Below are 11247 nucleotides of genomic sequence, written 5' to 3'. Positions count from 1 at the left end.
CCCAGTGAGCTTCATGGCTGTGTGGAGATTCAAACCCTGGTCTCCCAGGTTGTAGTTCAACACTCTAACCACTATGCCACACTGGCTTTTCTAGAGCATTGAAAATGGACAGCCTTCAAGTCAATCCCAACTTATGGTGACCCTATGAATAGGGTTTTCATGAGGCTGAGAGGCAGTGACTGGCCCAAGGTCACCCAGGGAGCTTCATGGCTGTGTGGGGATTCAAACCCTGGACTCCCAAGTCATAGTCCAACAACTTAACCACTACACCACACTGGATCTCGTCCAGCCCATTTCCCCATCTTGTCCTGCTGCCCATGGAGAACCAGCCCCAGTCCAGCTGAGTGAGAGGAGGAGCGCGCAGGTCACTCGGGCAAGTCTGGAGGGAGGAGAACGCTAGCCCAGGAGCCGTCCAGTCTTTCTGTCTCAAAAACACATAAGCACAGCCATGTGCCCCCCTCCTCGCCATCAGCTGCAGATGCTCTCCGCAAGCTCCAACAGAGTCAACTCCCCCCGCTTCGCGTCCACAAGCAGGCAAGAACTCTGATGCCCCGCGGGAGGGCAGTCCTTGAAGGAGCCTTTTTGGAAGACCACCTCGCCCTCCACCACAGCCAAGCCCTGCGCCTGGCACAACGCAGCAGCCATCTCCAGACTGTCCGTGGCGATCAACTGGGCCAGCCGAGCCAAAGGGTAGTGGCAGTTCCTGGCGCTGAAGCCATGGCTGAAGGCCAGCAGTGGCAGGTGCCGGCCCTCGCCATGTGGGGGTGCAAGGCACAGCTCTGCAGGTACGGCAGCTGCCGAGCAAGGCAGAAGAAGCGGGCAAAGTTTCGCTCCAGGAAAGCCCAGTGGATTGCCAGGGCCATGGAGAGTTCAGGGGAGGCTCGGACGACAGTAGGGAGCTGCAAGATCTGCCAGAGAGCTTCTGGTGAGCCTGTTGGGTTGGGGGGCAGGGAGGGGGAAGAGAGAGACAAGAAGCACAAGGTCACGCAATGAACATGCGTTATATGAAGTCAGGGGACGCTGCGGCCCAGCTACCCTCAGCCCAGGGCTGTGGAGTCGGTACGCCAAACCTTCGACTCCGACTCCTCTATTTTTCTACTGTCTGACTCCAACTCCTTCATAAATGGCAAATGTATATTAACAAGTAATAACAAATGTACTATAGTAAAATGGTAGCACAAGGCATTTCATCACCACCACGTGAATCATCAGGCTAGATTGATAGAACATAAAATACACTTATTTGATTAAAATTTCTGAACAAGAAAACTTTCCTAAATTCCAATGAAAGTTTTTATTTTGAAGTCGGAGCTGGAACATTTCTACCGACTCAGACTCCACCCAAAATTGCCTCCAACTCCAACTCCAACTCCAAGACTCCACAGCCCTGCCTCAGCCGCTGCCAGAGTGGCCCGAAGGCCAGGCATAATGTAGCCCTGAAACCCCTGGAAAGCCAAAGGTTTTGCAGCAGGCCAGCCTTCCAGCTGACTGCCTGGGGCCTGGACTAACTTGGACCTCGTCTCCTGCCCCCCCACCCCCCGCTCAAGTTTTGTCCGGAGTGCGGCAAGGAAAGGTCTTCCAAAACCCACATTACGCCAATACTTTTATTAGGCAGATCAAAATGTCACAAGATAGTGTGCAAGCATTGAAGGCTTCCAAAGCCATTCATCAGATTAGATGGTAAATACCAGCAAAGTGGGGAGAAAACTGCCTGATATAGCCCAGTGAAGAGTTCCGGGGAACGCAAAAGCTTACATGCTCTTCTGTGACATTATTAAGCCAAGCAAAATGTCACAATATAGCACGCAACCTTTTGAGCCCTCCAGAACTCCTCACCGTATTAGCCTAACATGGATCTTGGAGTTTTTCTTCCCCAACCTGATGCTCTCCAGATGTTTTGGACTAACACTCCCATCATCCTACTGGCTGTGCCAATTGGATCTGCAGTCCAACCAGCTCGGGGAAAGCTGGCCAAACTTTAGTAGGATCTGCTTGAGCACATTTGCCTGATGGACACTTAGTCAACAACTAATTTAAACAGCCATCTTTGTTTTCTTGTGTTGTATAAATATCTCAATATGTTTTTCCAGTGGCCAGAAAAGCTGCACTGAAATATTTGATTAGGAGGAGAAGAAAACGTGAAAACGTGAAAAGAGGCAGGGACTGTTGGATGGTGGTGGAGGGGCCCCAGGTGGTGTGGGGCAGGGCAACCCCCAAAGAATGAGTAGCTTCCCCCCTCAATCCCCATTGCTAGATTCTGTGAAGGAAAGGTGCATCACACATCCACATTGCAACTACCTACCTGTCAGAATCTGGAAATTAAAACCAGGCTCTAACCCTAGGCATCCTAACTTGGAAAAGTGGGAGTGGTAATATAAAATATACATTTATTTCTGGGGCTGAAAACTAACACATGGGGGCTCTATCCCTTCTGCACCCCCAATTTTTTTGTTGTTTGGCCACTGGAAGGAGGAAGATTCATCCCTGCAGTTGTGGCCACTACAAGCTCTCGGGTCTGAACCATCGCGCTGCAAAAGTGGGAAGACCACCCATCCCCACCCCAGCTGACGACAGCTGTTGCATGTATTTATTTAACTGTATTTACATCCTTCCTTCCCTCCAAGGAATTCAAGGTGATGCATGCAAGGAAGCGCCTTCTGTGGAGTCAGTGGGAGATGAAGCGCCCGGGGTAGCTGGGGCCTTCCTTCCCCAGGCCATGCAGTTCTTCTGCCTCTCTGCCTTATGGGGTCGGGTGGGCTGAGGCAGAGAGGCTGGCCCAAGAGTTGCCCCCCCCACTTAATTCTTACCCCCCCTCCGGAGATAGACTAGGCTGAAATAAGGTGCCTAGCCCCAGGGTTCTCACCCTTTTACCAGCACAACCTTGTGGTGTAGGCTAGGCTGAAAAAGCAAAGAGAGTTGGAGTAGCCTAGAGTCCCCCTCCACCTTTACCTTCGCAACAATCCTGTAAGGTAGGCTAGGTTGTGCAAAGGGTGCCAGTCCCTACTCCCCTGGCCAGCTCACCCAGGTTGTAGAGGAGGAAGAGGGCCTGGAAGTAGGGCTAGGCGCGGGGCGCCTCATCATAGCGGTAGATGTGAAGGTCTCCTGGGCTTGGGCGTGGTGGAGGTGACCGTCGAAGTGGGCAGGTGGCTCCACGCTAAGGCGGTGCCCGGCATGGAGCAGGCAGACGAGCAAGCGCTCCAGGAGGGCGGCGGTGGCGGAGGGCCAGGCCGAGGCAAAGTGCTGCACCATCATGTCCAGGCTCACGGCCCGCAGGTGGTCGGCCACGAAGGCGCCGCGCTCCCAGGGCGAAACTGGGGGGTCCGTGCCGCCGGCCTCACCCTTTTCCTTGGCCAGGGCTAGCAGGTGCTGCACGGTGGCCAAGAGAACGTCGGGCGGGTGCAGCTCCTTGGGCTGCGAGGGCGCCTTGCCGGCAGCTGGACGCAAGTATTCTTTCATGGCCAGTGCTGGCTCTGCCCTGCGCCGAGCTCCAGACGGTGCAAGCGGCCCTGCTGCCGCCAGTGACAGAACTCCTCGACTGGGCACATCCCCATGCAGGTGCCCCAAGGGACCGCTGCCTCCGCACCCCCATTGTGCCCCACAGGGAGAGGCTGGCCCGTGGGAGGTGGCGGCTGGGGAGCAAAGCACGCAGAGGCGCTTCCAGCACCACGAACAAGCTACCGTTCCCAGGACATTTTTGGAATGGGGGGGAGAGCGCCATGTGCTTTCCTTGTATGGTGCGTGTGTCGCACTAGGTGGGGCGGGGCCTTTGCTGCCACCGGGGGGCAATGAGAAAGGGTGGGAAGGTGGCCAGCCACAGCCGTCACGCATGCGTGTGTCAATCACGCATGCGTGTGTCAATCATGCATGCGTGCCTAAGGGAGACACTGAAAAGCTGGAGATCAACGTCATCAAAGCAACTATGGCCGGAGGCCGGAGACGGCCCCCTTTTGCCAGAGACTCCGGCAGAAAACCGGAGATCTGGCAACCCTAAACCTCATACATGCCCGGGCCTAGCAAGAAGTTGTACCTATGCCTGGGCCTAGCAAGAAGTCATAAGCCTCACGAAAGGGCTCTGCCATCACATCATGCATCCACCCTGTAATAATATAATAAAGAACCAACCTGTGTATATCATCAGGGGGTGCTAAGCTGAACCTGTTGGGGGGAGAGTGCTCAGAGGGAACTTAAACTAGAAGGATTAGATACAATTTCTTTTGTTTGTCCCTTTTATTCTGATTTATTTTTAATTTCCCATTATGTGCATGAGTCTGTCTGTAACCAGTGTATTAGCATGACTATATTTAATTTTGTTTGTATATCCAGTATAGTCTCATTTATTTTTAAACTTCCTGTGTCTTTCTTTTAACCAGCAGCAGCACTAACGTCGCGCTGCTCAATAAAAAGCCTCAATCACCCCCTCCACAACTGCTAGGTGGGGGGGATATTGGACGTGCCGCTGCTAGGCCCCACTACGAGGCCCACTGGTCAGGCCCCTTTATGAGGCCTGCCCCAGTCGCAGCCATGCCGCAACGCTACCACCCACAGCTGTTGGGGCTCCCAAAACCCCCTCTGGGGGTAACAAATTAGGCCTAACAGGCCCAACCAACACCGACTGTCCTGCAGCTTTCTCTGCTATGTCCCTTGTTGTCCTCTCGTCGCTCACTGAAAGAGGAGGTAGGAGGGGCGGCCTGGCCTTAAATAGGCCCATGGCCCTTCCCCTCCCTGAAGCATGTCACGCACACATAACGCTGCGACACACGATGTTGCCCTTAACGAAGATGGCCGCGGCAGCATCGCTCCCTCCTCGCAACTATGCCCCACTTACCCATGCTGCGCAGGTCAGTGGGGCTTCATCTCTAAACACACATACTCCCTACTGAGGTAAATGGGACTTACAGCTGAGTCAAACCTGCTTTAGGTTTCTACTATTTCCATCCATGTTAGTCTGCTTACACCAAGTCAGACTATTGGTCCATCTTCTTCTGTATCATCCACACTGATCAGCAACAGCTGTCCAGGATTCAGGCAGGAAGTCTCCCCAGCCCTACCGAGAAATGGGAAGGATTGCACCCAAGACCTTCTGCATGCAAAGCAGGTGCTTGATCACTGCACTACATTTTTATTTCTTTACACTGCATTTCACAATGATGATTTATTTCATTATTCATCTCTTTATTATTTATACTTATAACCCACCTTTCACAGAATGGTCCCAGGGTGTGCTATATAAAATAATTAGGTATCATGATAAAATCATCACCACCACACATGAACATGCTACAGTCTAGCTCTGCCTTCCTCAGTCTGGTGCCCTCCTGATTTTTTTGGGACTCCAGCTCCCATCACCATGCTTAGCCACTGGCAGTACTGGCTCCCGGGAGTCCAACAATATATGGAAAGCATTTATTTTATTTTACAGTGCTATTCATGTCATGATATTTCTGCTCTTTTACAGATATGTTTTCATAGCACATTTTGAGCTTCTACACCCAGGGCGGATATCCTGGACACTCTATGTATTAAATGTTTTAAATGTTTTTATATGGTTCCTTAGATGTTTTTAATTGTTTTAAGACATTTTAGATGGTTTTAATTGTTTTAAATAGGGTTTGTTTTATTTCAAATGTATTGTTTTACCAATTTGATGTTTGCCATCCTGGGCTCCTTTGGGAGGAAAGGTGGGGTGCAAATTTAATAAATAAATACATTAGTCATAACAAATTTAAGCCCCATTCCTTTCCAAGTGCCTCAGCAACCAGTCATTCACTTTAGCTGGTTGATTGCAACTAGCTATACTGGGATACAGAAAATCTCCCTTTACCTTTGTTTTTTTTGTAAGATAGCTAAAGCAACTCTAACCAGTGTTTTCCATCCCTATATTTTTCATGTAGCATTTTTTGAAACATTTACAATGACAAACCATTTGGAAAAGTTTTGTAATTAGAATATTTTCAAATTAATTTAAAAAACGTACTACTTTTATTTTGATAATGGACACTCTTTCCAACCATTTTTTCCATCGTAGATCTACTATCATCTCATTTAGCAATATTTATGAGACACATGGCATGATGGCAGAATCCTGATAACTGGTTTATATATGTTCTTTAAGAGTTGTTTTCATGCTTCATTTTCTGTTCAACTGTTGCAGCCTATCATAAGCCTCAGATGTGGGATAGAAATCCAAATAATAAATAAATCATTAAGCTGTGGCTTAATTCTCAAAGATCTGCACTGTAGCAAGGGGAGTTTTAAAAGAGGATTTCTGGGTATGATATGCATGTCAGTTCTATTTATTATGCAAATACTAACGCTTCACACAAATACAGTTTTTTTAAAAAAATCCTGCACTGACAAAATGATCTAGAGGAGTTTACTGTACAAGTGGGAATAAGTGCCACATAAATACACTTTAAGGCATCTCTTTCCTTTTCACTATCTGCAAAATGTTTAGATTTGTATAGGATTATATAACAACAAGCCAAACAGCCTGTGTCAAATATTTAGTGGCATAGCAGATTGGGGCATGCTGAGGGCATGGCAAGGGAGGAGCCACAGGCGTGCTTATGTGGCATTCATGTCCCCCCCCCGAGTGTTTCCTTGGATCCCGATCCACAGGAAAATTCCACTGGCAAAAGGGTTGGCAGAGGAAAATTATTGCAATGTTGGTCTACAGGGTGTGCTTAGTCCCCAGTAGGGCTGTTTGTGGGAGCCGGCTCTTCCCTTCTGGCTCCTGCCTGCAGCTCCTGACAGAGCCTGTGTTCAGCTGGGCTGGTGGCTCCCAAGCAGCAAGTGGATGCTGCAGAGCTTCCTGCTGGCTCCTCCTCCACCGACCCCTCTCCCGCTGGCTTCCCCTCATTTGGATTGCTCTGCCCAGTAGTTTCTCATTAAAATGCAAACAGAATCAAATTTCTCCCCCACCCGTAAGTAGCAGTAAAGTATTAGAAAAAGAAGAGATTACAGCATAGAGAAGGCATTAAAACATCTTCAATATAAAAAGCTTGCTTCATTTCATGTATCCCATATCGTCATTCCTTTATGGGAATAGTGCTCCTGTTTACCCCAATGTTCTGGATGTCTTCAGGCAATACAGATAAATGATAACAGTCTTGTTTTTGTACACTGATACTTTTGTTAGCTGGGTAAAACCTAACACAATGGCTTCATTATAACTGGCTGGTACTGTGATTATTATTATTTTTAAGCACCTTGATCCCTTTTAAACTAACGTTTTGTGCTAGGTGAGTTAATAGGCTTTTAGCAGACATGTGACCAAAGTAGAGAGGCTTCCATTCTGCCTTCAGATGTTCTGCATTGCTAAGCAGAACATTTTGTCACCAACCACAATGATAACTAATGTGCACGGCATGAAGCCCACTGCTGAATTTTCCTCCTCTCTCTACCCTGTTGAATTTTCATCACAAGCAGTAGCCTGAAAGCCCCAAGTTGTTAAGTGTGGTTATGGGAGAAATCTGGAGGTGGAAACCTTGTCAATCACTGACAATGGGACCTTGCTCAGTTGATAATAGAAGTACTCTGCTGCTTACGAAAGATTACTGTTCGCATTTTGGAGCGGCAGCAGGGTGACCTTTCCTTCCAAGAAGCAGAGACCTAAAGCATCTTGACAGTTTTGCTGTCAGGTTGGGTTCAAAAAAAGCTACATTTTACATTCAAGAGGCTTTAAAACACTTTACATTTAAAGAATGCACGGGTTGTTTTTTTCCCCCTCCATGGCACTTTCTGCAGAATTTCAATCTTCCTTTAATAATTATCCAGCATGAAATTACATACTTTTATTCCTTCTACTTCTCCCGTCTCTTGAATTTTATGTTCTTCTTCTGCTCTGCCTATTATCATCCTTGAATGTTTTACCTCTATTCACTTCTGAACCCAAAAATATTTAAGTCTAATTCTGCACCACAGGAGTTCTGCTGATAGCTCCTGCTCCTGTGTGTGTGGTTTGGTGGCACATGGGTTCTCAATTTTTTTACACTCAGAAAGCTGCCTTGAGTTAAGAATAACAATTTCAAACCTTAGCATAACCCAAAAACATTGTGCAAAAAATTGCAAGCAGAAATGCTGTTCTAGGCAGCAGCGGGTGGGTGGATGTCCAGTACAATACCTTTATTTGGACCAATTGAATAATGGGATTCTCCAAACAGATTCATGAGCTGTATTTGATACTGCATGTAACTGGGCTGCACAAAAGGTACAGACAAAGCACAGGCTTTGTGAAAATGAAGTATCAATCTACACAAAAAAACCCCAATGAGATATTTGTGGCTGAATCTGAAACCAAAGCAGGAATGAAATGTTCATATTAATTTGTATGTGTGTGTATCAACTAGCTGCTAAAAGACAGGCATCTATTTTCACGTCTGACTCCACTGACCTGCTACGCAAAAGCCTTGGTCAGTAGTCAACTAGAAAGTTAAAATGAATATGCAGCGGTATGAATGGTGCTGTCATGCCTCCATCAGTTGAGTCCTCAGAGGAGGATGAGGAGCAGGGGATTGGCACAGCAGGCCCAGGAGAGGAAACAAGCAGACCCACCCCAGAAGCAGCTCCAGACTCCCACCACTGGAAGATGTTCAGGATCCAGCTGGGGCCCCTCAGTCAGACTCAGGGAGTGAACAGAGCAATGCAGGCATTCTGACCGTTTAAGGCTACAAGCTCCTGGGAGTTGGAGGGCTGATTGCTAGCACCTGAACCAGGGAGGGGAGCTTAAAAGGCAGTGAGAGGCCTTTGCCCCACCCTGGAAGCATCGTTAAGATGCCACCATCAAACCGTCGCCAACACGCCTTGAAACCCAGATTACCTTCGTTAGAATATCGGACCTCGCTTTGTTCACTGACTTATAGTAATAGAGTTGATCCCTACAGAAAACAGACCATAGAGAAGGCAGTGGCTAGAGTAATCTAGTAAAAGCTAGAACACACTATACAGCCCATAACTGGCCAGGATAGCAACACAATAAGCCAACTATTCCTTGGAAATTGTGCAATCATTCCATTGAGCTAAAACAAGCTGGATTTTCTAAGCTCTGAAAAATAAGAATAATCAGAACCTGAACAAGGAAAACGAGAGGGAAATGTTTTGTTCATTATGTCATGTAGATGTCCCATGAAAATTCCAGGGTAAGGGGGGCACAGATGAAGATAATCTCAGTGTGTTCCAGCTAGACTTTCCCCTCCCCAACACAAGGCCATTCTACCACCAGCTGCCATATGGATAAGATCCTGATCATATTTCATATGTTGATATTGTTTACTGTGGGGTTTTAAAATTATTTTTATGTTCTTTGTAAGCCACCTTAGAAAGACTTGTATCCTGAAAGGTGGGATATACCTAGTTGTAATAAATGTATACAGTAAACAAATGTCCAGTGCAGAAACAGCCAATTATGGGTGCTACCATCTTGGATTTGTTTGAGTAAAACTACTATATTTGCAAGAAAAAAAATCCAGTTTGCCATGTCAAGTAGTAGGCTAGAGTCTCTTATATCAGCTCACAAATAAGCATTCCAGTGTCCCATGAATTTGCTTGCAAATAATTCCCACACTGCTATGTATGTGTATGCATTGCAAATACAGAAAGAGTAGCCTAGAAACCTACCAGGCCAGTGGGAGGGGGTATGCCTCCCTTGTTCCTGAAAACTTTTGAGAATTAGAGATGATATGAATGAGCAGAGTTGTAGTTTTCTTTTTTATCGGTTCTGTGGTATAATGCATACAAGCAAATATACCATTTCACCCCTGTCAGTTTTCAAGGTCCGACTCGCAAAAGCTGCACAGTGTTTGCTGCATCCTGTAAGGAGGCCAGTATGATAATGTTACATATCCTAGCACAAGGGTGGTGAGCCTCACATCTGAGGGTCAACTGTAACCCTTCAGACCTCCCTATTTGGCCCTCAGAACTTTCTCCAGGCCACACCCCCTCTCCTTAGGCCACACTCCACACTAGCCCTGTCTGAGTGTTTTTGAGGCATAGAAAAGTGTCCTTGAACTTTGATAATGCCCCTTGCTTCCACTGATGGAGGATAGCGAGGTATGTGTGAGTTTGTGTAGAAACTAGCCTCCTGTGCTATGGCAAGGAAGGACAGTATTAGAACATCTGCCTTGCATGCTGAAGCCCCCAGGTTCAATCCCAGCATCTCCAGGTGGGGCTGGTAGAGACCCTCTGCCTGAAACACTAGAGAGCCACTGTCAGTCAGTGTAGACAATAGTGAGCTAGATAGTCCATTGTTCCGACTCAGTATAATAATAATAATAATAATAATAATAATAATAATAATAATAATAATAATAATAATAATTTCTGTGTCACCTATCTGGCCAATGGCCACTCTAGGCGACGTACAAAATCGTTAAAACACAATATGATAAAATACAGTAATACAATATAAAAACAGTATAAAAGCAATACAGCTGGAACAACAATATTAAAACAGGGCAGGAGGCATTTCAGTCATAGCAATTAACCCTCCCTGGAGTTAACATTTTCCCCTCACAAGAAACACTTCACTGTACCACACAGAGCCAGTTCACGTGCCCTGTATGGTCATGGTTCAAGGATACTTTCCATACCAAGCCCAGGTCACCAAGTTATATAGGAAAGGATAAAAGACAGGGGACATTTTCCTTTCTGATGAACAACTAGCACAAATGCAGGGCAGAAGCATGACATTTATTTTATATCAGCAAGGGAGAAGAGAGCCTGCACTCCTGGAACATTAGAGCAATACATAATGAATCACCAGTTTTATGCCACAACATAAGGGTACCAATAGCAGTCTGGCACCAAATGTTCACTAAATACTTACAAATGAGTTGTCATCAAATTTTCAGGGATATCCCCAAGAAAGCTTTAAAATAAAAGTTAGATATGAAAAGTGCCATGTCAACACTGGGTTGGAACCAGACACTGGTGAAGTGGGGAGACTTTGACAATTCCTTCCCCTGCATCCCTAACAACATTTCCCACACTGTTCTAGAGGGTTGGGGACAAGAGTGTCTCCCTTGATCCTCCAGTGATATCCCTCCACTGGCTCCAAAGCTGTCCATCGATGGGGGGGAGCCTTTCCGTCCATGGAAGGAAAACTCTGGATTCAACCCCTTATCAATAGATCCACAATGTCACATGTAAACAGTCTCACCCTGCCAACATGTCAATTTATGTTGTCCTAGCTAGATATGAATCCTGGATTCCCAAGCTCTCTTTCAGGGTATTGCATGTGACACAAATTTC

The 11247-nt window shown here is 46.8% G+C and overlaps 1 pseudogene; it reads right to left on the bottom strand.

Annotated features, from left to right (window-relative positions):
- Positions 1-468: 468 nt before the first annotated feature.
- Positions 469-4939, bottom strand: LOC133376655 (SAC3 domain-containing protein 1-like; annotated as a pseudogene).
- Between the last annotated feature and the right edge of the window lie 6308 nt (positions 4940-11247).

Source organism: Rhineura floridana, chromosome 1, assembly GCF_030035675.1.
Source record: "Rhineura floridana isolate rRhiFlo1 chromosome 1, rRhiFlo1.hap2, whole genome shotgun sequence".
Classification (NCBI taxonomy): Eukaryota; Metazoa; Chordata; class Lepidosauria; order Squamata; family Rhineuridae; genus Rhineura; species Rhineura floridana.
This window is presented reverse-complemented; position numbering and strand designations above follow the sequence as displayed.